Source organism: Pan paniscus, chromosome 22, assembly GCF_029289425.2.
Source record: "Pan paniscus chromosome 22, NHGRI_mPanPan1-v2.0_pri, whole genome shotgun sequence".
Taxonomy (NCBI): domain Eukaryota; kingdom Metazoa; phylum Chordata; class Mammalia; order Primates; family Hominidae; genus Pan; species Pan paniscus.
In genome coordinates this window covers 41,826,314-41,847,239 of record NC_073271.2, presented here as the reverse complement: position 1 = coordinate 41,847,239, position 20,926 = coordinate 41,826,314, and the positions used below count along the sequence as shown (strand labels likewise).

The 20,926-nt window shown below is 45.1% G+C and overlaps 1 protein-coding gene across 49 annotated transcripts in view; it reads right to left on the bottom strand.

The window, feature by feature from the left end:
- The window catches only part of PCBP3 (poly(rC) binding protein 3), a 310,671-nt gene that overhangs the window by 191,686 nt on the left and 98,059 nt on the right, over positions 1-20,926 (bottom strand). For 22 of the 49 annotated variants that reach the window (XM_034948107.2, XM_055105321.2, XM_034948106.4 and 19 more), the window contains one exon: positions 1,722-1,757. The exons of the other annotated variants lie outside the window; for them this stretch is intronic. The gene's annotated coding sequence lies outside the window, so the exon portion shown is untranslated. The remainder of the gene's footprint in view (positions 1-1,721; positions 1,758-20,926) is intronic. 49 annotated transcript variants of the gene reach the window in all.

Here is a 20,926-nt window from a genome sequence, read left to right as displayed (position 1 = left end):
GGAAACCGGAACGCTCACACACGTGGGTGGGAATGTCGAATGGTACAGCATCTGTGAAAAACCACTTGGCATCTTCTCAAAAAGGTAAACACAGAGTTAAGATATGACACTACACTTCTACTTCTACATATAAACTCAAGCTAAGTTAAAATATATGTCCATGTAAAAAACTTGTACAGGAATGTTTGTAGAAGCATTATTCATAATAGCCAAAAAGTGTAAACAAACTAAATACCCAAAAAGTGTAAACGAACTAAATACCCGTCAACTATAATGGATAAACAAAATGTGGTCCATCCATACAATGGAATATTATTCAGCCATAAAAAGGAATAAAGTACTAATACATACCATAACATGCATAAACTTTGAAAATATGCTGAGTGAAAGAAATCTGACACCAACAGCCACATGTTGTATGATTCCATTAATACAAAACTTCAGAGTAGGCAAATCCATAGGAACAGAAAGGAGGAAGAAGGAGTGGGGAGTGACTGCTCCTGGGGTTGTTTTACGGGTGGTGATAGTGATAATGGCTGTACACGCTAGCGAATATACTAAAAACCACTGACGTCTATGGTGTGTGAATTATATCTTAATACAAACAAGATAAAATGGAAATAAAAGTTTTAAAAACATGCATATTCTCCCCAAATTGTTCTGCAGATCCAACACTATCTCAATCAAAATCTCAGTGGTCTTTTTTTGTAGAAATTGACAGCTGATTCTAAAATTTGTATTTTAGAATCAAAGCAAAGGACTTTATAGGAAAAACAATTTTGAAAAAGACCTACATTAGAGGACTCACTGTACCTGATTTCAAGACTTATTATAAAGCTACAGTAAACAGAACACTTTGGTGCCAGTGAGAAGACAGGAATGGAGTGCAGTGGACTGGAATACAGAGTCCAGACAGATGCCAGCACAGATGGCTGTCTGGTGAAAGAGCAAAGATGACCAGTGAAGAAGATAACAGATCTCTGAACAAACAATGCTCAAAGAAATGTACATCCCTGGGGGAAAGTGAACCTCAACTCTAATCTTGCACTATATATATTTTTAAAGTGGCTCAAAATGGATGGGGGATGGGGAATAGATCAGAGACCTAATTTAAAGACCTAAAACTATATAATTTCTAGGAGAAAACAGGAGATAATCTTTGTGACCTTGGGAATGTGCAGAATTCTTAGGACACAGGAAATACAAACCATAAAAGACAAAAAATGACAAATTTTACTTTACCGAGATTAAACAATTCCGTTTCTTTAAAGACATTAAGAAAATAAAAATTCAAGGCATACTTTAGGAGAAAACATTTGAAAAATACATATCTGATAAATGACTGGTATTCATAGCATATAACAAACCCTCACAAATCAACAATAAGAAAACAAACAATATAAAATGTTTTAATTTTAATGGGCAAAATGTATGAACAGACACTTTGCCACAGAAGACATACAGATGGGAAACAAGCATGGGAGGAAGGTTCCGTATCTCATGTCACCAGGAAAATGCAAATTAAAACTATAATGTGATACCATTACATGCCCACTAGAAAGGAGAAAATTTTAAAAGCTGACAACACTGAATGCTGACCATTTATTTCACAAGCAACAGGAACTCTCATGCACTGCTTGTGGGAATGTACACTGACTGGTGCAGCAACTTGGGACAATGCGTTCGTTGGGAGTTTCTTACAAAATTAAACACACACTTACCATGTGATCTAGAAAAGCCCACTCCTAGGTATTTACCTATGAAAAATGAAAACATACATCCACATAAAGACCGGTACAAGAAAGTTTATAGCAGATTTATTCATAATCTCTAAAACTGTAAATCTCCAAATTTCTATCAATAGGTGAATGGATGTACAAATTGTGGCATATTTATCAAAAATTACTCAGCAACAACATGAATGCATCTCAGAAGTATCATGGTCAAGGGATAAAGCAGAGTCAAAATGTCACATGCTGCATGATTCCACATTCTGAGAAAGGCAGAGCTGCAGTTAAACAGATCAGCGATTGTCAGGGGCTTCAGAAGGGTCATGAGGGAACTTTGAGCTGGTGAAAATATTCTATTTATAATATGATTGTGTTGATAGCTAATATCTGCATAAATTTGTTGAAACTCATAAAACTGTATCCTTAAAAGGGTGAATTTTATACTATATAAATTATATCTCAATATACTTGATGTTAAAAAAGATACCAAGAACAATCCCAAGCAAGATAAATACAAGAAATCTACACCTAAATACATCATAGTAAAATTGTAAAACACCAAAGACATAGGGAAAATCTTAAAAGTAACCAAAATTCCTTGAACTGAGTATTATTTAAATTGAAAGATGGCTTCTCAATAGCAATGGAAGCCAAAGACAGTAGAATAAAATCTCTTCCATGCTCTAAGAAAATAATCTTCTACCCAGAATTTCAACCCAGAGGAGCAGGAGCTAGTATTAGTTTCTCTGTTACTAGATTTTCAACCTCTCTACTAAACTCTAATGTGGGATACACAGGCAATTAGCATTTAAGTCTTTATGTGGCTGTGAGAAGATACAAGGTGTCATGCTAAATTTAAAACTCACGAATATTTTCTAGCTGTTTTCTAGCTATATCAACAGGGAATATTTTTTAAATGCTGCTGAAAACCTGAGATAATTTCTGGTAGTCACAAATAGACACACCAGCAGATTTGGGTAGGTTAGCAGTCCTAATTTAAACAACCGAAGCAAAAGAAACGAGCCACTGAGATTAATCACCAAAATCAAAAAAACTGTACTGGCAAAGATACAACAAATACGTCAATACCTTAGATTTCCAGGACATAATTCAAAAGTTTTCTTGTTTTTTCAGCATTAATTTTTTACTGGGTACTTGAACTATTCTTATCATAACTATTTTCATTATAATATTATATACAGGTTGAACAAAGACTCATCACTACTCCTAAACTTGTAGTCCAAGCTTTTTCTATGCCACATGCCAATATTTTTCCATTAAAATTTAATTTTGGAAAGCAGTCTTGGGTAAAACAATTTCAGAATGACCTAATAAGTAAAATACATTTTACCTATTAAAAATTAAAAATAAAATACAGGTTTTGAAAAAAAGAAGGTAGAAAGTTTCAGTTAAAAATAGTTTTTTACCCACATTCTCACCACGATGCATTTTAGAAGAGGCATTATCTGTGGTAAAAGTGGAAACAAATAGTAATGAATGTGGTGAGATATGAGTAAATCTAAACAGGCACCAGTGTATAAAATGATGGAGAAAGCTGCACAATATTAAAAATACAACAGTTGAGAATGAAAATGCCATTCAAGTCAGGAGAGAATAATCAGAGGTGAGCACTGTGAGACTCCTTCATTCTCTGGAATGTGGACAGAGTACTAATTAATTCTGGACCTTGATAAATTAAGCATACATATAAGACAAACACAAAAATAAGAGAAACCGAAATTACATAGTGAAGGAGAAAACTAATGAGTAAAACAGTCATCTGTCAATCAAAAGAAGGGAAGGAAGAAAAAATAAGAAAGTTGAGCTAAATAGAAAGTCCAAAATAAGATGGTAGAATGGAGTCCAAATTATAAGTAATTAAAATAAATGAAAGTAAAGTAAATGTTCTAGTCTTTAAAAGGCAAAGATTGTCAGGGAGGATAAAACAAAAATCCATTACATCCCATTTTAAAAGATTCACTAAAACACTCGGATACAGAGATACTGAAAAAAGGGGAAAGAAAAATATATACTAGACAAATACATCAGACAAAATTTGCTTTAAAGCAAAAAGCATTATCAGGATAGACTACATTACTTAAAGATTAAAAGGTTCAATTTATTAGCAAGATACTATAATAATTCTAAACTTACGTAGACCTAAGAGCAGAAATGAACAGAAATATAAGAAAACAGGCAAATCTATTAATCCAATCATACCAGCATATTTGAACACAACTGTCATAGTGACTGATGTATCAGTTGGAGAAACATCTTTTTTTTTTTTTTTTTTTTTTGGAGACGGGGTCTTGCTCTGTCACCCAGGCTGTCATGCAGTGGTACAATCATAACTCACTACAGCCTCAACCTCCTGGGCTCAAGGATCCTCTTGAGTAGCTAGGACTACAGGTGCACACCACCATGCTCAGCTAATTTTTTTTTTTTTTTTTTTTGGAGAGACAGGGTTGCTATGTTGCCTAGGTTTGTCTCGAACTCCTGGCCTCAAGCAACCCTCTCATCTTCAGCCTCCCAAAATGCTGAGATTACAAGAGGATGCCACAGATAAAAATATCTATGAGGACAGAAAAGACAAGATTATTAAGCTTCACTTAATGGCCATATACAGAAAGCGTATACTCAAAATTGTGGAATAGATTCCATTGTCAGATACACAGGACATTTATAATACTTGACCATGTGTGAGCCGCCCTTTGACTGCAAACACAGAGATCACCTGGTCCACAATGCAGTGAACTTAGAAACTAAAATACTTAAAATTATGTATATATAAATATAAATGTATATTTTTACATGATTTTTAAAGCTCTGTGTATTTGGAATTGAGAAATACTTCTAAATAACTCATAAGCCAAAAAAGGAGTCACAGTAGAAACAAGACAACATTTATAAGTTAAGGATAATAAAAATACTATATATCTAAATCTATGCACTGCAACAAGCTGTACTTTGAGGGAAATGTACAACTTTAAACGCTTATCTATATTTTTAAAAAGCTGAATATCAATGAGCAAACATCCAATATAAATTTGAAGAAGAACAGAAACATAAACTGGAAAAAAAAGGAAGAAATAAAAACTTAGATTAATGAAATAGAAAAATAAACATCCCATAGAAAAAAATCAACAATTGAAAAATTCATTAAAATAAACTAATAAAAAATTAAACTACACAAGTACTAGAATAAAACATGAGTAATTTCCTCTTTAATCTGGGTGTAGAAAAAGGCTTTCTAATTGTGAATTAAAAATCTAGATAAAAGATAAATTTGACTATAAAAATAAAAAATCTTTGGCATAGCAAAATGACATGAGAAAATATGACAGAAATACTAAATGGAAGAAAATATTTGCAGCATATTCCACAGGAAAAGAAATAATATCTCTAAGATACCAATAAATAAATAAATGTTTAAATTGAGGGGACAAAAAAGACCAAAAACCCTATAGAAAAATGTACAAAATACATGAAAAGAGACATAAAAAATGTCCTTAAACATATGAAAAGGTGCTCTACTTCACTCACAAGAAGAGAAATGCAAGTTAAAACCACACTGAGCTACGCTGTTCAGGCATCACTTTAGCAAAAAGTCATGAGCTGAAGAACAGACCCCATGGTGTGGCTGTGGTGGTCATGGAGGGCGGTGGCCACCCCTTGAAGGTGATTTGCAACTGTCTAACTGAAGGAGGAGCACTGAGCACCGCCACTGAACCCAGCAATCACCCCGCTAAGGCCTTTCTGGGAGATACAGTCACACACAAATACAAATGCACAAGGCTATTCACCACTGCCCTGGGTGTAACTGCAAAATATCGTAAACTACGTCATCATCCCACCATCATGAAACCCAGACGAGGACGCAGCACTGGGCAGCAGAGGAAGCAAAAGGAAGAATGAGGACGATCACTCCACCCTGGTACAGAGCGACTCCAGGGATGCTGTTTAATTGAAAACACAAAGTACAAAAAGGGAGATGTAGATGGTGGCACGGCACTGTGAATGTAATAAATGCCACTGAATTATACGCTTAAAAACAGCTTAAATAGCAAATGTAATGTTATATATGTTTACAGTAAAAATAGTAAAAAGAGAACATATGTAGCAAGATACATTAGTATATTTTAGGTGAGAAAGAAAAAAGAAGAGAAACAGAAAACATACATATGGAGGGCTAATTGTAAAAATGTGTTTGCCTAGAGGTATGCCAGCAAACGTTTAACAAACAGCTCCTGAGGTGGGAGGGAGGACCCGGCCTGTAGTGTTTGCCAGTTTCCTTCCATGTGCAAACCCTCCCACCGTGGGCAATTTCCAACCTACCGCATGATGTCACTAAACACAGAGCTGGGAAGAGATGTGCAGAAGTGGCTCCAGGAGCTGGTGAGAGACCACCTTAGAACATCACTGTCACGTACAAGGGGTGGGGATAACAGGGAGAGAAAGGACATTGTGGGACTTGTCTGTTTTATACATGCACATATATGCATGTATATGTGCATATATATATATACACACACACACACATACTTACATGCATGTACGCTTACACAGAGGTGTGTATGTGTACATGCACGTATTTCCCAGCTCTGACCCCTAACAGGGTTAGAAGCAAAGACACTCGACAGCAATAAGCCTACCTTGTACCCAGATATTGTTCCTTGGTAACATTTTCACACTACAAAAACTAGAGCCCTTCAAACATCTGGTGGACTCCAGGGCTGGGTAGGTTAGGTACAAGATGGGTGTGAAACATTATATGGAAAAGTTAGGAAACGGTTTCTTTAAATGAGGCAGAGGATAGCAGGAAGAGAAAGGAAGGTGGGGAACGAAAGAGGGAAGGAGGTGGGAACGAAAGAGGGAAGGAGCTGGGAAGTGGCCTGGTGGGCTCCCACTGATCAAATCTAGGAGAATTTGAGCACAAAATCCTCGAGGACAGTGATGAATGAGACACTAGGACAGCAGTGAATGAAGACACAGGAGTCCAGGAAGAAGGGGTCGGTGGGGGGCGGTCTGCTCCCAGCAGGTGGCCAAGTCTGCATGGGGAGCTGCACAAGCACCACTTACAGCCATCACAGTAAAGACGGGTCAAGGCAGAAACCAACCACGGCTAAGTCCTGGGGAAACATCACAAGATGCAGGATTTCCGCATGGTCTTCCAGGGGCTTCCTGCAGATGGTTTATTAGTCGTGAGTGGTAACCAAAGTTGGGAGAAGCCAAACAGCTCTGCACTGAGTCAGCAACCTCACATCCCAACGTGGGGGCAGAGGGTTGCTCCGCACCTGGTGAGGTGAGGCCCTGAGGAAGCACAATCCCATGCAGGCAGGCGCCAGCCAAGAGTGCCCAAGTGAATCCTATCACAGGAGTCCCTGGACACGCCCCAAAGGAGGAAACGTCTACTTATTAAAAGACACTGTTCTTCAAAACATCAATGTCATGAAAGTGACAGAAAGGCTGTGGAAAATGTTCCTGATTGACAGAGATGACAGACACACAACAAGCAGGTGCAACACCTGATCCCAGACCACATCCTGTGCTGGAGGGAAAATAATATAAAAGACATTAGTGGGGGGACTGGAAATACTGGGGTGCAGCATCTAGATGGGTTTTGTAAGCTGACAATGGTGCTGTGGTGATGAGAGGACACCCCCATTCCCAGGAAACAGCACCTCTCCATCCTCTGAATCACCCTCTTGACTCCTCAGGGACCAATGTCTAGCAGCATCCACGTGCTCTCTGTCTCTTAATTTTCAAAGTTTCTCTACTAACTCATTTTCAGGCTTTAAATATAACCAAGTAGCTCATACTAAAGATGCAACCCAAACACCTCCCTTCTAGACCCCAAGTTTTCAGAGTCAAACATTTTCCACAGCCATCTCCACCCCTCCCTCTCCCTGACTCTTCAAGCTGGCTCAATCTGGCTTCCTCTGCACCTTCTCAAAGTGACTCAGGACCTCCTGACCATCCCTGTGCCAAGTCCAATGCCATCTTTCAGCCCTCGTCTTCTGTGTTTTCCTCCCTTCTCAAGCTGGAACAAAGAAAAGACGCAGTGTGACTGAAGGGCACTCACACAGACACTCTCATGAAATGCTGGTGAACGTGTAAAACATCCGTGACTCTGGATGGTAATTTGACCATGAGTACTTGAGATCTGAACTTCTTACAATCTAATAGCAATAAAGTGAAGGAGAGAAGGTTCTGAAAACGGGCAACTATGGGCTGGATTCTGCTCCAATGCTGGCTCATCTTTAGTCTCTGTTTCTTTACTGATAAAAAGGGTTAATCAAAGACCTTGGAGAATTACAGGAATTAAGTGAGGAACTTTTGCAGGGAACATAGTAATGATTATGGGAACCATCTTCTCATAGGTCATATGTTTGTTCCTAGAAAGACACTGGTGGTTCTTGCCTTCTTTGTAAAAGCTGAAGCAACCTTCCCCCAAGGGTCAGGGCAGGAACAGGTCAGGAGACCCAGTCTCACAGATGGAAAAGCAGCACAGAGAGGGAAGGAACCTAGCCGAGGTCACGTGGTGATCTGGGAGAGAAGCCGGAAGCAGAACACAGTCTCTGGATTCTCAGGCTAGTCCTGCTGCACCAGCCCAGCTGGGTTCCTACCGGACACTTCTCTTCCCGTGACTTGTGCTCAGACTCTGCCAGCTTAACACAAGGGAACGATGACAACAGCTCACCGCTGTGCTTCTAACACCTGCCCCCAACTGCAACCAGCCCTGCTGGATGTGGCCAGAGGCACAAGCTCAGCAAAGAAGGTACATGTGGATGCAGCCGTGTTCAGAGGAGTCCTATCTTGGGTTTGCTGCAAGGGCAGAGGCTGGGAAACAGGTGGGTAAAGTCAAACCCATTTACTCACTACCAGGGTGAACAAAGCTGCAGGGCTGTCAGCCTGTACCTCAGAAGAGCAAAATGGCCAGAGCACTTGGAGCAAAGCTCACACCCACACCAAAAGCCTCAGCCTAGCTCAGTACTTCCAGAGTCTATCACTGACTGCCCTTCATCGCCAAAGACAGGGTGGCCTCTGTGACACCATTCACACAGGGCCTATGGCGCAAAGGCATGAACACTACACAGAATGAAGTAAGCTGTCAAGTGTCCCTGCAGATCCAGAGGAAGACGACAGAGGCCTGGGTGGAGCAGGAGACTGGGATGGACGCAGCTCACCATGCACGCTGACGAGCAAGAGTAGACAGACTGCATCTCCAATGAATGGATGGTGCATTTGTAAAATAAAAGCACACAGAAATGCTGACTCCCACCTGTCTAAATGTGCACACAGAGGAAATTCTTCTCCACCTGACATGCCATCCCCAGTCACCACGGACCAGCAACAACAGCTCTCCAGATCTATCACTGTCTCTGCACGCAGGGCCGCCAGACAGCCTGGCAGCACGGCACGGAGGAGGGATGAGTCATCACGAAAAATGATCATCCCTCCGTGCCAGGCTGCAATCTGATCTCAACCTCCGGGAGGGCAGCACTCTCCAAATCCCTGTGAGAGGGAAAAAAGCAAAGCAGAGAAGGTCCAGAAGGAACGCTACCTAGCCAAGGAGAAAACTCAGAGGAGGGAGGAAAGAAGGACACCAGTGCCATGAGACCTCCGCTGGGCCCATGGCAGTCTGTCCTCCCTCGAGAGGTGTGCTGCACCATTTCCAAATAAAGAACCTGAGATTCGATGAGGCTGCAGAGCTTCTGCTGGCTGGCGAGGAGCGGGGTAAGGGCAAGGCCACAGCCTCTGTGACTGAGAGCATGTGAAAACGCCCTGCCCCAGCCGGCCAAGACCTCCAGGTCTTCCCTGGCCCTCTTGGTTCTGGGGCCCACATTTCCACAGTGAAATAGTGCTGCCCATCCCCGCAGGCCCTGGGTCTTGGCTGGGAGGGGCTGGAACCGCCCCACTGTCACCGCAGCAGCGCCTATGGATGCTAGGGCTTGTGCTGGCCAGAGTCCAGGAGGCTCAGCAGGCCCAGAGCTCACCCCGCGGCCTGGTGCTCCTCTCAGAACAAGGATGCCCGGTGGGCTTTGCAATTGATATGGCTTGCCTGTGTCTGCACCCAAATCTCATTTTGAATTGTAGCTCCCATAATCCCCACGTGTCGTGGGAGGTACCCAGTGGGAGGTAATTGAATCATGGGGGTGGGTTTTTCTCATGTTCTCATGGTAGTGAATAAATCTCACCAGACTCATGGTTTTATAAAAAGGCAGTTCCCTCGCACACACTCTCTTGCCTGCCACCATGTAAGATGCACCTTTGATCCTCCTTCATCTTTGGCCATGATTGTGAGGCCTCCCCAGCCATGTGGAACTGAGTCCACTAAACCTCTTTTTCTTTATAAATTACCCAGTCTCGGGTATCTCTTCATAGCAGTATGAAAATGGACTGACACAGCGATGCTGACACAACACCGTGTGGGCGCTACGTCAATGGACTGACAGCGATGCTGACACAACACCGTGTGCGCTACGTCAATGGACTGACACAGCGATGCTGACACAACACCGTGTGGCGCTGTCTGCCTTCACACGATGCCAACACTCTTGCAAGTGCGCCTCACTCTGAAGTGTGGGTGACCCCCAGGTCCTCACTCACTCCTCTCCTGGCCACTATTCAGTGCCTCCTATGTCCTCATCCTCGCCTATGGAGGCAGAAGCTCTTCCCCTGTCCCTTCCTCCCTTTCTTCGTGAAGACAGAGCTTTGGCTGAGCCCAAGGCTGCCCAGCGGGAGAATGCGCTGCCCAGCTTCTCTGCAGAGAGGGTCACCTGGCACATGTTAGACACACCTGGTCTCAGATACCATGATACACGTCAGCATAACTTGGGCCTCCAGTTCTTAAAATGAAGTTGTCCCCTGTTGCATCCACAGGCTAGAACACACGAGGTGCACCTGGGTTCCTTCCAACTCTGCAGTCATGACAACATAGCAAGAGACAGAAACCACGCATCGAGAATGGCAGGCCACCCAGAGTCCAGGCCGGGGAGGGCCTCACAGAGCCCAGCCTTCCCACCCAGGAACGGTGATGTCAACGAGAGCATCTGACCTTATTAAATAAAGCTGGTGGGTCTGGGAAGCTCTGTATTTCCACAGCTTACCCTTTCCCCTGGGTTCAACTCTTCCTCTTGGCACGTGGCTCTCTGTATGCCCCACACCGTCCCCTCAGCTGTGAGCCAGGATTCCAAAAGCCTCCATGGCACGTCTCCTATGGGTCTCACACAGAAGTCTGTCTGCTCCCCACAAACTCCAGACTGTTTTTCTTCCAGAGCAATCACTCCATCTCCCAGGACCACAGGCAGCATACAACCCCATGGGGTCCCTCTGGGCACCTTCTCCACTGCTCACACTGTACCCTGCTGCTCTGTGACAGCCTGTGACATGCCTACAGTGGGTGCCACTCTTCCATCCCCAAGCCCCACAGCCATCTCCTACAAAACACCCACAGTCACAAAGGGCCCAGTCCCTCTCTGACCCACACAGAGCAAACATGATACTTAAAAAGTAGAAACTTAACAACAAAAGAATAGTCCTCCTAGACAGGACTACCAAGAAATTAATCTTTTAAATTAAAGAATAAAAACATGAGTGACAACAGGTCAGTACACATAAAGCCAGTAGAACAGAGTTAAAAGTGTCTTAGAAGACTGAGAGTCAAATGCGTTAGTCAGAAAATAAATGAAAATGTTCAAAGAAGCACTCAGAAAACTATTAAAATAATAGCATTAACTTGAAGAAAAAGAGAATTATAATTATAATGTATGCTAAAATGAGAAATTAATAGTAAAATTATAAATGATCAATATAAATGAAAGCTATTTTGGAGAAAAAATTAGACAAACGTGACTAAAATGCTGAAATAAGTACTAGAAATAAAGGGAACACAGTAACAGATAAAATGACTGAAAAACTAGGCCCGGCATGGTGGCCTACACCTGTAATCCTAGCACTTTGAGAGGACGTGGCAGGAAGATCACTTGAGGCCAAGGAGTTTGAGACTAGCCTGAGCATCTAAGCAAGACCCCAGTGCCTAAAAAAATTTTAAAAATTAGCTGGATGCGTTGGCACATGCCTGTAGTCCCAGCTACGTGGGAGACTGAGGTGGAAGGATCGCTTGAGCCCAGGAGTTCAAGGCTGCGGTGAGCTGGGATCAACATCCAACAGAGTGTGGCTCTGTCTCTAAAAAAATAATAAAAAGAAAAATTAAATTAAGTTAAAAATTTTTAAAGACTGAAAAATGACGAGCACAACATATATATGTTATATACATACATATGTATATATATATAAAACATATACACATTTTTACCTATATACCTAAAAACTTGCTTAAAACTGACTGTTTCCTAAGCAAAAACCATTGGTGTATAAGAAAATGTGTATAAAATCAATAACCATGGTAGAAACTATATAGACACTAAAAAATCAGTCTCCAAAATAGGCTCCAGGCTTAGCAGCTTTGATAGACGAATTCTATTAAAGGTAGAATTCTATCGAAGGCTGATAACATTTGCATTTCTAAACAGAAGACAGAAAAATTTGTTATTTAAATAAAGGATAGAAAAACATGGGACGATTCTCAAATCATGTTATGAAAGCAAGCTATCATTTATTGCCAAAATCATATAAAAATTAGAAAAAAAAGAACCTTATAGAGCACTATCACCCTAGCCATAACCCTCACGATAACCCTAACAGTAACCCTAATCCTAACCTTTACAATAACTCGAACACTAACGGTAACTCCAACCCTTATGCTAGCCTTAACTCTAGCCCTAACCCTATTATTAACCCTTATTCTAGTCCCAATAAGATACTGGGAGCATATTATAATTGGAAGAGCTATGGCCTAACGGGGTTTATTCCAAGAATCAACACTTGGAATGTCAGGAACAGAATTCACTCCATTGAGAGACAAAAGCAGGAATCATACAACCACCTAAATAGTAGCAATGAACACATTTAGTGAAATGCAACTTTTTTGATTTTAAAAAACACGTAACTTAATAAATAGCAATAAAAGAAAACTTCTGTAGCTTAATGAAGAATATATACCAGAGAGCTATGGGGAGCATACTTCATGGTGAATGTTGGGTCAAGGTAAAAATAAGTCAAATTTCACCTGAAAACCCTTTTGCAAATAAAACCATTTTAACATGTGACCACATTCAAATATATAAAAACTGATAGTTTTCCTATATAATGTTAAATATTTGATAAATGCAATGGGAAAAATCCCAATTACAATAACCAAATAACACAAATTAGTTGGAAAAGAATTTGAAAGATAAAACCTATAGCAAGAAAGCTATGAAATGTAACTGAAGGCTAATAACAGAATAAATGGAAAGACAGATTCCCTTTCTATATAGGAAACTATTTAAATATTGTTGAAATGTCAGCTGTTTATAATTTAAATTATAGATCTGATCCATTTGAAAAGAAACCTCAATATGATGAACTTTTTAAACTTGAAAATCATTCTAAAGTTCATTTAGAAAGTAGGTAGCCAAGAATAACCAAAATGTTTTTTGAAATATTGGTTACCTTTATCAGATATGGAAATATATCATGAAACTAAAATAATTAAAACAGTGTACCAGCACTAGAACAAAGAGGTCAATTAGAGAATTCAGAAACAGACACTAAAATACACAATATTTTCATATGTGGTACACATACATAAAAAGTTGCAGCATGAATCATTAGAAAAATGAAGTATTTTGAATAAATGGTGTTTCTAATATAAGAAAAAATAACTTAGATCTTCACCTAAGAACATACACCTAATTAAATCCCAAGAAAAGGATTTTCTAAATGTAAACACAATAAGAGACGACATCACAACGGAAAATACTGAGCGAGCTACCCAAAATGCTACAGATCAGATGAAAAAGTGCACGACTCAACTGGGGAAAATTCCTCCCACAGACATAAAAGCAGAGTATCTTCAATAATGCAAGAATGCTTATGAGCATGGGGGAAAACGACATTATTGTTAAAGAGCTAAGCCATGTGTGTTCAGTGTGCTTCTGCATTTCGAGATGGAGACGTATGCAGTACCTGGTGTGTCAGGATACAACAGCACAGGCACTCTGGTACAGCCTTGTTCAAGTACAAACTTGCACTTTTGAGATCAACCTGGCAATTACACATTATGCCTCTTTTAAATGTCCATGTCCTCTGACCCAGGAATTCTGTAGGTGTGAACACTGCCTACAAAAGAGAGAAAGCTGCTGTGGATTTATGCACAAGGGTGTTTACCTCGTATTATGGATATTAGTGGAAAATCAGAAAAAATAAACAAAAAGGGAATAATCCAATAAATGATACCTAGATCCACAACATGGGAAACCAAGCAACCTTCTAAAAATAATGTTCTCAAACTAGGTAAGGTCGAACACTTTGCAGAATACTATTCAGTTAAAAAGCAGGGCACGAAAGCGTGTACTGAATGCCTGAGGCAGACAGTCTGGACTGGAATTTCCCCACCGCCCCCAGGGCACTGGGCAAGAGGCGCTCACCAGGCCTAATGCTGCAGAGCTCAAGCAACCTGAGGAGAAAGATCTGCCTCAGATTCACCAAGGCAGAGGCCGGGCCTCTGCAGTGGAGAGGACCAGAGGGCAAGGGCAGTGGAAGTCTGCCCTGGCAGGAGCAGGGCAAGCAAGGGAGCTCAGGGCCTGAGGTTCATCAATCTTTTATAAAATAATATTTGCCATATAACCTTTAAAATTTTTTATTTTTAATAAAACTATAAATATACAGTTTTTAAAAGCAAATAATTCGATAAAGCTTATGAAAAGCAGTGGCCCTACCCCTCCCTTGCCCTCTACATCACAATCCTTCCCTGAGCTCTTAGCCTCTTTTGGCATTTCTTTATCTCCATATTTCTAATTACTGAGTTTGTATTGCTATTCTTGATCTTACAACTTTATGTATCAGCTGTTAGCTTCCTGCTATAAAAGATGAGCACTGACTCTCCTGAGCCCCTACCTCGCCCTCCTCCCCACTCTCCAGGACTCCCCTCGCTGGCTGTGCACCTGGTACCCACACCTGATGCTGCAGCTCCCTTCTTGCACAATGTTTCTGCTTCTCGCAGTGAATAAGGGCCTCCCCACTGCTTTCTTTGGTGTTCTATGAACTTAGGTTGATTTCTTTCCAAACTCCGAGCCACGGGGCCGACCACTGCAGACCCACTCATCCCGACATCACCCTCCAGCCCTTCTTGGAGCCACGCCCCAGGGCCCCAGCGTCCAGCTTCCTCACCCACCAAGTGGCTCCTTTCCCTCCCTCCTGTGTCTGTTCCTAGGTTCCCAGTGCTCTGGGGCCAAATAAGGAGGAGCCGGAGTGAAGCCGTCCCGTGCCCTGCTTTCTGTTTAGGACAGTCCCCCACCGCAGGGCAGGCACCCAAGTCACCTTCCAGGGAGGAACCAGACTGGGTAGGAGAGGGCTGAGAGGCTGACTCCTTCTCAGACAAGCTTTCCACAGCTTTCCTATGTCAGCCGTATCTCTACTGCCTCCCCATGTTCAGCTGCACAGTAACGCCATTCCCAAGACGTGGGGGCACTGTCTGCAACACAAGAAACTCACTTCTCAGTCCCCTCAACACACACACATATAACAGATGCACACATACCACACACACATGCACACACCTTCCACACACACACGCATGCGTGCACACCTATATACACACTCACCTGCACACACATACACACACGCATGTGTACACACAGACCTGTGTGGGTAAATACACATGCACACACACTTCACACACACACACACGCACACTTCACACACACACACACACAAACACACACCACACACACACTCACATGCACACACACACGCACCTCTCAGCTTTCTAGGTTCAGATCTGCTCTGACCATTTGCCTTCCAACTTTCAAAGTTCTGTCATCTTCTTTCTCAATTTCTTGGTGACTTCTGCCCTTTAAAAACATCTTGCCTGTCATTTTAGTGCGCTTTTAAGAGGAAGCAGAGGTCACTGTGAAATCAATTTGCCAATCTGGCTGAAAATCAAGGATCAAGGGAATAATTTTTTTTAATTTTAACATGGGAGCTACTAAGTCATCCTGGATGCTAACAGAAGTGACCTGCCAGTGAGGAGGGCACGCAGAGAGATGGCACCACAGACCACACAGCGGGGCAAGTCCCTGAGGAAACAAGAGGGTGGGCTTGTCCTGAGCTAACAGCGAGGGCTCCTTGCACTTGAGGGGCAGGAAAGGCCAAGGGAGGAAACGCGACTTAGCCCCTTGGGTCGGAGGATGGGGCAGAGAAGCAACTCTCTTCTCCTTAACTCTGAGGCATAGACGCCAGCTGAGACTCACATCTGATTAGATCAGAGATCTGAGGAAGGGGAAGCAGACAGAACAGAATGGCCTCAGGCAGAAGCAATTCTTCAAGGGGGTGCTGCTGGGACTAGGCAGGTGAGGGTGGATCCAAGCCCTTGGCTGTGAAATTAGACGAGACTAGTCTGCACAGCTATGTGGTCTCCATCAATGCTGTGATCTTGTTCTACCACATGGACACTGGGAGGACACAGAGGCAAAGCGAAGAGAGTGTGTGTGACAGTGACTACAGGGCAGCACCAGGTGCTGTGGGCTGATGAAGATGGGGAGGCCACCCAGAGGGCCATGGGCAGGAAGGGGTGGGCTGATGAAGATGGGGGGGCCACCCAGAGGGCCATGGGCAGGAAGGGGTGGGCTGATGAAGATGGGGGGGCCACCCAGAGGGCCATGGGCAGGAAGGGGTGGGCTGATGAAGATGGGGGGGCCACCCAGAGGGCCATGGGCAGGAAGGGGTGGGCTGATGAAGATGGGGGGGCCACCCAGAGGGCCATGGGCAGGAAGGGGTGGGCTGATGAAGATGGGGGGGCCACCCAGAGGACAATGGACAGGAAGGGTGGGCTGATGAAGAAGGGAGGGGCCACCCAGAAGACCATGGACAGGAAGGGGTGGGCTGAAGATCGGGGGGCCACCCAGGGGGCCATGGACAAACAGGAAGTGGTGGGCTGATGAAGATGGTGGGGGGCTACCCAGGGGGCCATGGACAAACAGGAAGGGGTGGGCTGATGAAGATGGGGGGGCCACCCAGGGGGCCATGGACAAACAGGAAGTGGTGGGCTGATGAAGATGGGGGGGGCTACCCAGAGCACCGTGGACAGGAAGGGGTGGGCTGATGAAGATGGGGGTGCCACCTAGAGGACCGTGGACAGGAAGGGGTGGGCTGAAGATCGGGGGGCCACCCAGGTGGCCATGGACAAACAGGAAGGGGTGGGCTGATGAAGATGGTGGGGGCCACCCAAGGGGCCATGGACAAACAGGAAGTGGTGGGCTGATGAAGATGGGGGGGGCTACCCAGAGGACCATGGACAGGAAGGGGTGGGCTGATGAAGATGGCGGGGCCACCCAGAGGACCGTGGACAGGAAGGGGTGGGCTGATGAAGATGAGGGGGCCACCCAGAGGATCATGGACAGGAAGGGGTGGGCTGATGAAGATGGGGGGGCCACCCAGAGGACAATGGACAGGAAGGGGTGGGCTGATGAAGATGGGAGGGGCCACCCAGAGGACAAGGGACAGGAAGGGATGGGCTGATGAAGATGGGGGGGGGCCACCCAGAGGACAAGGGACAGGAAGGGGTGGGCTGATGAAGATGGAGGGTGCCACCCAGAGGACCGTGGACAGGAAGGGGTGGGCTGATGAAGATGGGGGGGCCACCCAGAGGATCATGGACAGGAAGGGGTGGGCTGATGAAGATGGGGGGGCCACCCAGAGGACAATGGACAGGAAGGGGTGGGCTGATGAAGATGGGGGAGGGCCACCCAGAGGACAATGGACAGGAAGGGGTGGGCTGATGAAGATGGGGGGGCCACCCAGAAGGCCATGGGCAGGAAGGGGTGGGCTGATGAAGATGGGGGGGGCCACCCAGAGGACAATGGACAGGAAGGGTGGGCTGATGAAGATGGGGGGGCCACCCAGAGGACAATGGACAGGAAGGGGTGGGCTGATGAAGATGGGTGGGCTACCCAGGGGGCCAAGGACAGGAAGGGGTGAGGACAATCCCCTGATACCCTTCAGCTGCTCTCTGCACTAAGGCTAAGCATAGGTGAATTTTTAAATTCTTTTTCATATTTTTCAGTTCTATAAGGAAAATTGTTATCTTAAAGAAAGCAAAAAACTCTAGGCCAGGCGCAGTGGCTCACGACTGGAATCCCAAGCACTTTGGGAGGCCGAGGCGGGTGGATCACGAGGTCAGGAGATCAAGACCATCCTGGCGAACACGGTGAAACCCCGTCTCTACTAAAAATACAAAAAATTAGCTGGGCGTGGTGGCGGGCGTCTGTAGTCCCAGCTACTCAGAAGGCTGAGGTAGGAGAATGGCGTGAACCCGGGAGGCGGAGCTTGAAGTGAGCCAAGATGGCACCACTGCACTCCAGCCTGGGCGACAGAGCTAGACTGTCTCAAAAAAAAAAAAAAAACTCTAAGAAGCAAATAACCAATTCAGTATTACAAGAAATAAAAGACCTCAAAGTAAATAAAAATCTTCAATGAAGTGTTCATTACTACTTCTTATTTCCTGATCTTGCTGTAGCTGAAAAACAGCCCCTACATGGGGCTAGGAGTGGGCTCTGGCACTAACCAGCTATGGGAGATGGGTCCTTACCTGCAAAATGAAGTGGACCTGAGAGGTCTGCACGGACCACACACAGCCCGGGGAAGGCACCTGTGCTTCTCCATGGAGGCCTACATTCATCGCTCTCTCTCAGGAAGGGGGAAGAGTCCTCCAAGACATGGGAATGGAAAAACCAAGTGCTTCCAAAACTACTGGCTCCCCTGGGAAACATCCACTCAGATGAGCTCCGCTCTGCTTCATCATGGCACCCCAGAATCTCACAGCAGGAAGCTGCAGGACTCACTCGACACAGCCCACGAGAGGAGAGCCCTTCTGTTCCAACCAGCTCAGTGCTCATGGCACCTCCATTCCCACCAGCAGAAGAGGCCACAGGTACCTATAAAAGTTCCCTGTCTGTACTGAACGAAGGCCTCAGGGAATTTCCAGAATCTGCCTGCTGCAGCCTCCAGAACCCACATGCTGGCAGGCGATGGGTCCACCTGCACTGCTTGCTCTGCCTCTCAGCCTGGCTGCCGGGGCATGGCTTGCATGGTTGGGCTCGCCCCACCCTAGCACGCTGGTTTATTTCCAGAACTGTAGGCTGGGTCTGAAGAGCCTACAGTTAGGCTCAGAAGAATCTGGACAACACCAAAGTCGAAGAGAAAATGGGAACAGCACATAACAGGTGTTGTTTATCTGTCTGAGTCCCAGAGGCTCTTCCCTTGAGAGTGTGGTGAAAATTAGATCCAGATTTGTAAGATTACAAAGTTGGCCCCAAGGCAACAGGGATTTGGATTCCTCTAAGAAACAGGTATTACAGCAGCTTTAGCTAAAGCCACAACAATAACCTAGCACAGAGAAGAGACTGGCTGGCTCCCTGCTCCCACACCCACCCTGCTGTGGGCTCCTCTCAGCCCCGACGCCACGTGGACTGAGAGCAGCCTCAGGATGACCTGTGAGACCCCTGATGTGCCCCAGCTGCACTCTCACCTCCTGCCCCGCAGCCTCCTCACTGCCCCATGGATGCACCAGGCATGTCAGACCCGAGCTTCTGCTCCAAACCCCCTTGGCCCTGCAGCTCCTCACCTCCTGCACCAAGGGGCTCACACGTGCACCTCCAGCAAGACTCGCGCAGATGCCCCGTGTCTCAGGGCTGACCTGACGGCCTATTCACGCAGCACCAGGACTCCCACACCCTGCCCTTCCCTGTTTCCTCCACAGCCACTGTCACCCCCTGACATGCCACAGGATGAACTCACTGACTAGATTTATGTTTTCGATCCCCCCGCAAGGATGTCAGGATTCTGGCAGTGCGCCTGGGACATCACAGGCACACTGTAAACATGTGCTGAACGAATGAAGGAACAAACAAAGTCTTTGTTCAAGTAATTTGTTAGTAAGAACTCTCCTCTTACGATATTAGTCAGGATTCCAGTCACCTGCAAGCCTAAGCACCTAGGAGCACAGGCCCCAACCCCTCCATGCCATCTCTCCGAGGGCCTCCCCCTGCCAACTCCCCATGCCAACTCTCCGAGGGCCTCCCCCTGCCAACTCCCCATGCTGTCTCTCTAACCAGGGCGCTGCCCTGCTGCAGCTGCAGCTGACATCTCTGGAAGTTAGTAGGCGGGGCCCGCAGCACTGTCTCCTCAGGATGCACTGTGCTCAGGACCTCACAGCAGCCCAGGGCTGCCATCAAGCACACCAGGAAGGCAAGACACACTGGGAGCTCCGACCCACGTCCCATCAACAAGGCAGCTCTTCTTACTCTGCTATTGTGAAGTTGGAAGACTTGGCTCAAATCCCAGCCCCACCACTGGCACCAAGATAACCTGAGTGAGTTACTTCACCTCGCCAAGCCTCAGGGAATAACAATCCCTATCTCAAAGGGGCACTGGGAGGAAGAAGGGAGTGATTCTATGGAAGTTATGAAATCAGGGTGGCTGGTACTACTTCATCAGCATCAGCAGCCATCATGACTACATTAGTTTCCCATGCAGAACTGCAAATATACACCAAGTTCCTGCTGAAAACGTTTTGAAAATGACCTTAATAAGCTTTAGAAAAAGAAAGACATCTTAAGGATAATTTTAAAAGGAGTCATCTCGAGGTAGTTTTACAAAACTAGAATTGGGACCACAGTGCATTGTGTGAGACAGGTGAGTGCCTCTGTGTGCTGGCCGGTGCCAGGTCCTTTCCACAGATGTCACCCACGCACTGTGTGGCTTCAGACATTGTGGTGCCATCACGGCCACTGCACACACAGGCACTACCGGGCAGTGGGCACTGTTGGCACAAGAACAAAGGCGTGCGGTAGGCTCGTGCGGTAGGCTCGTGCAGTAGGCTCCAAGTGCACTAACAACTGGCCCTCCAGCTCCTGCTGGTCTACATGGTCAGGTTAACTGTGGAGAAAGGTTACCAGAGAGGGAGGAAACTGCCTCTTTTAAAATTTTGGTTCCACAGAAGCAAGAAGGGAAAACGCGTGTCACTCACACTACATGCTCTTGGCAGTAGTGTGACCTGAGGCAGGTTCCCCATGAGACATAAAACCAGGATC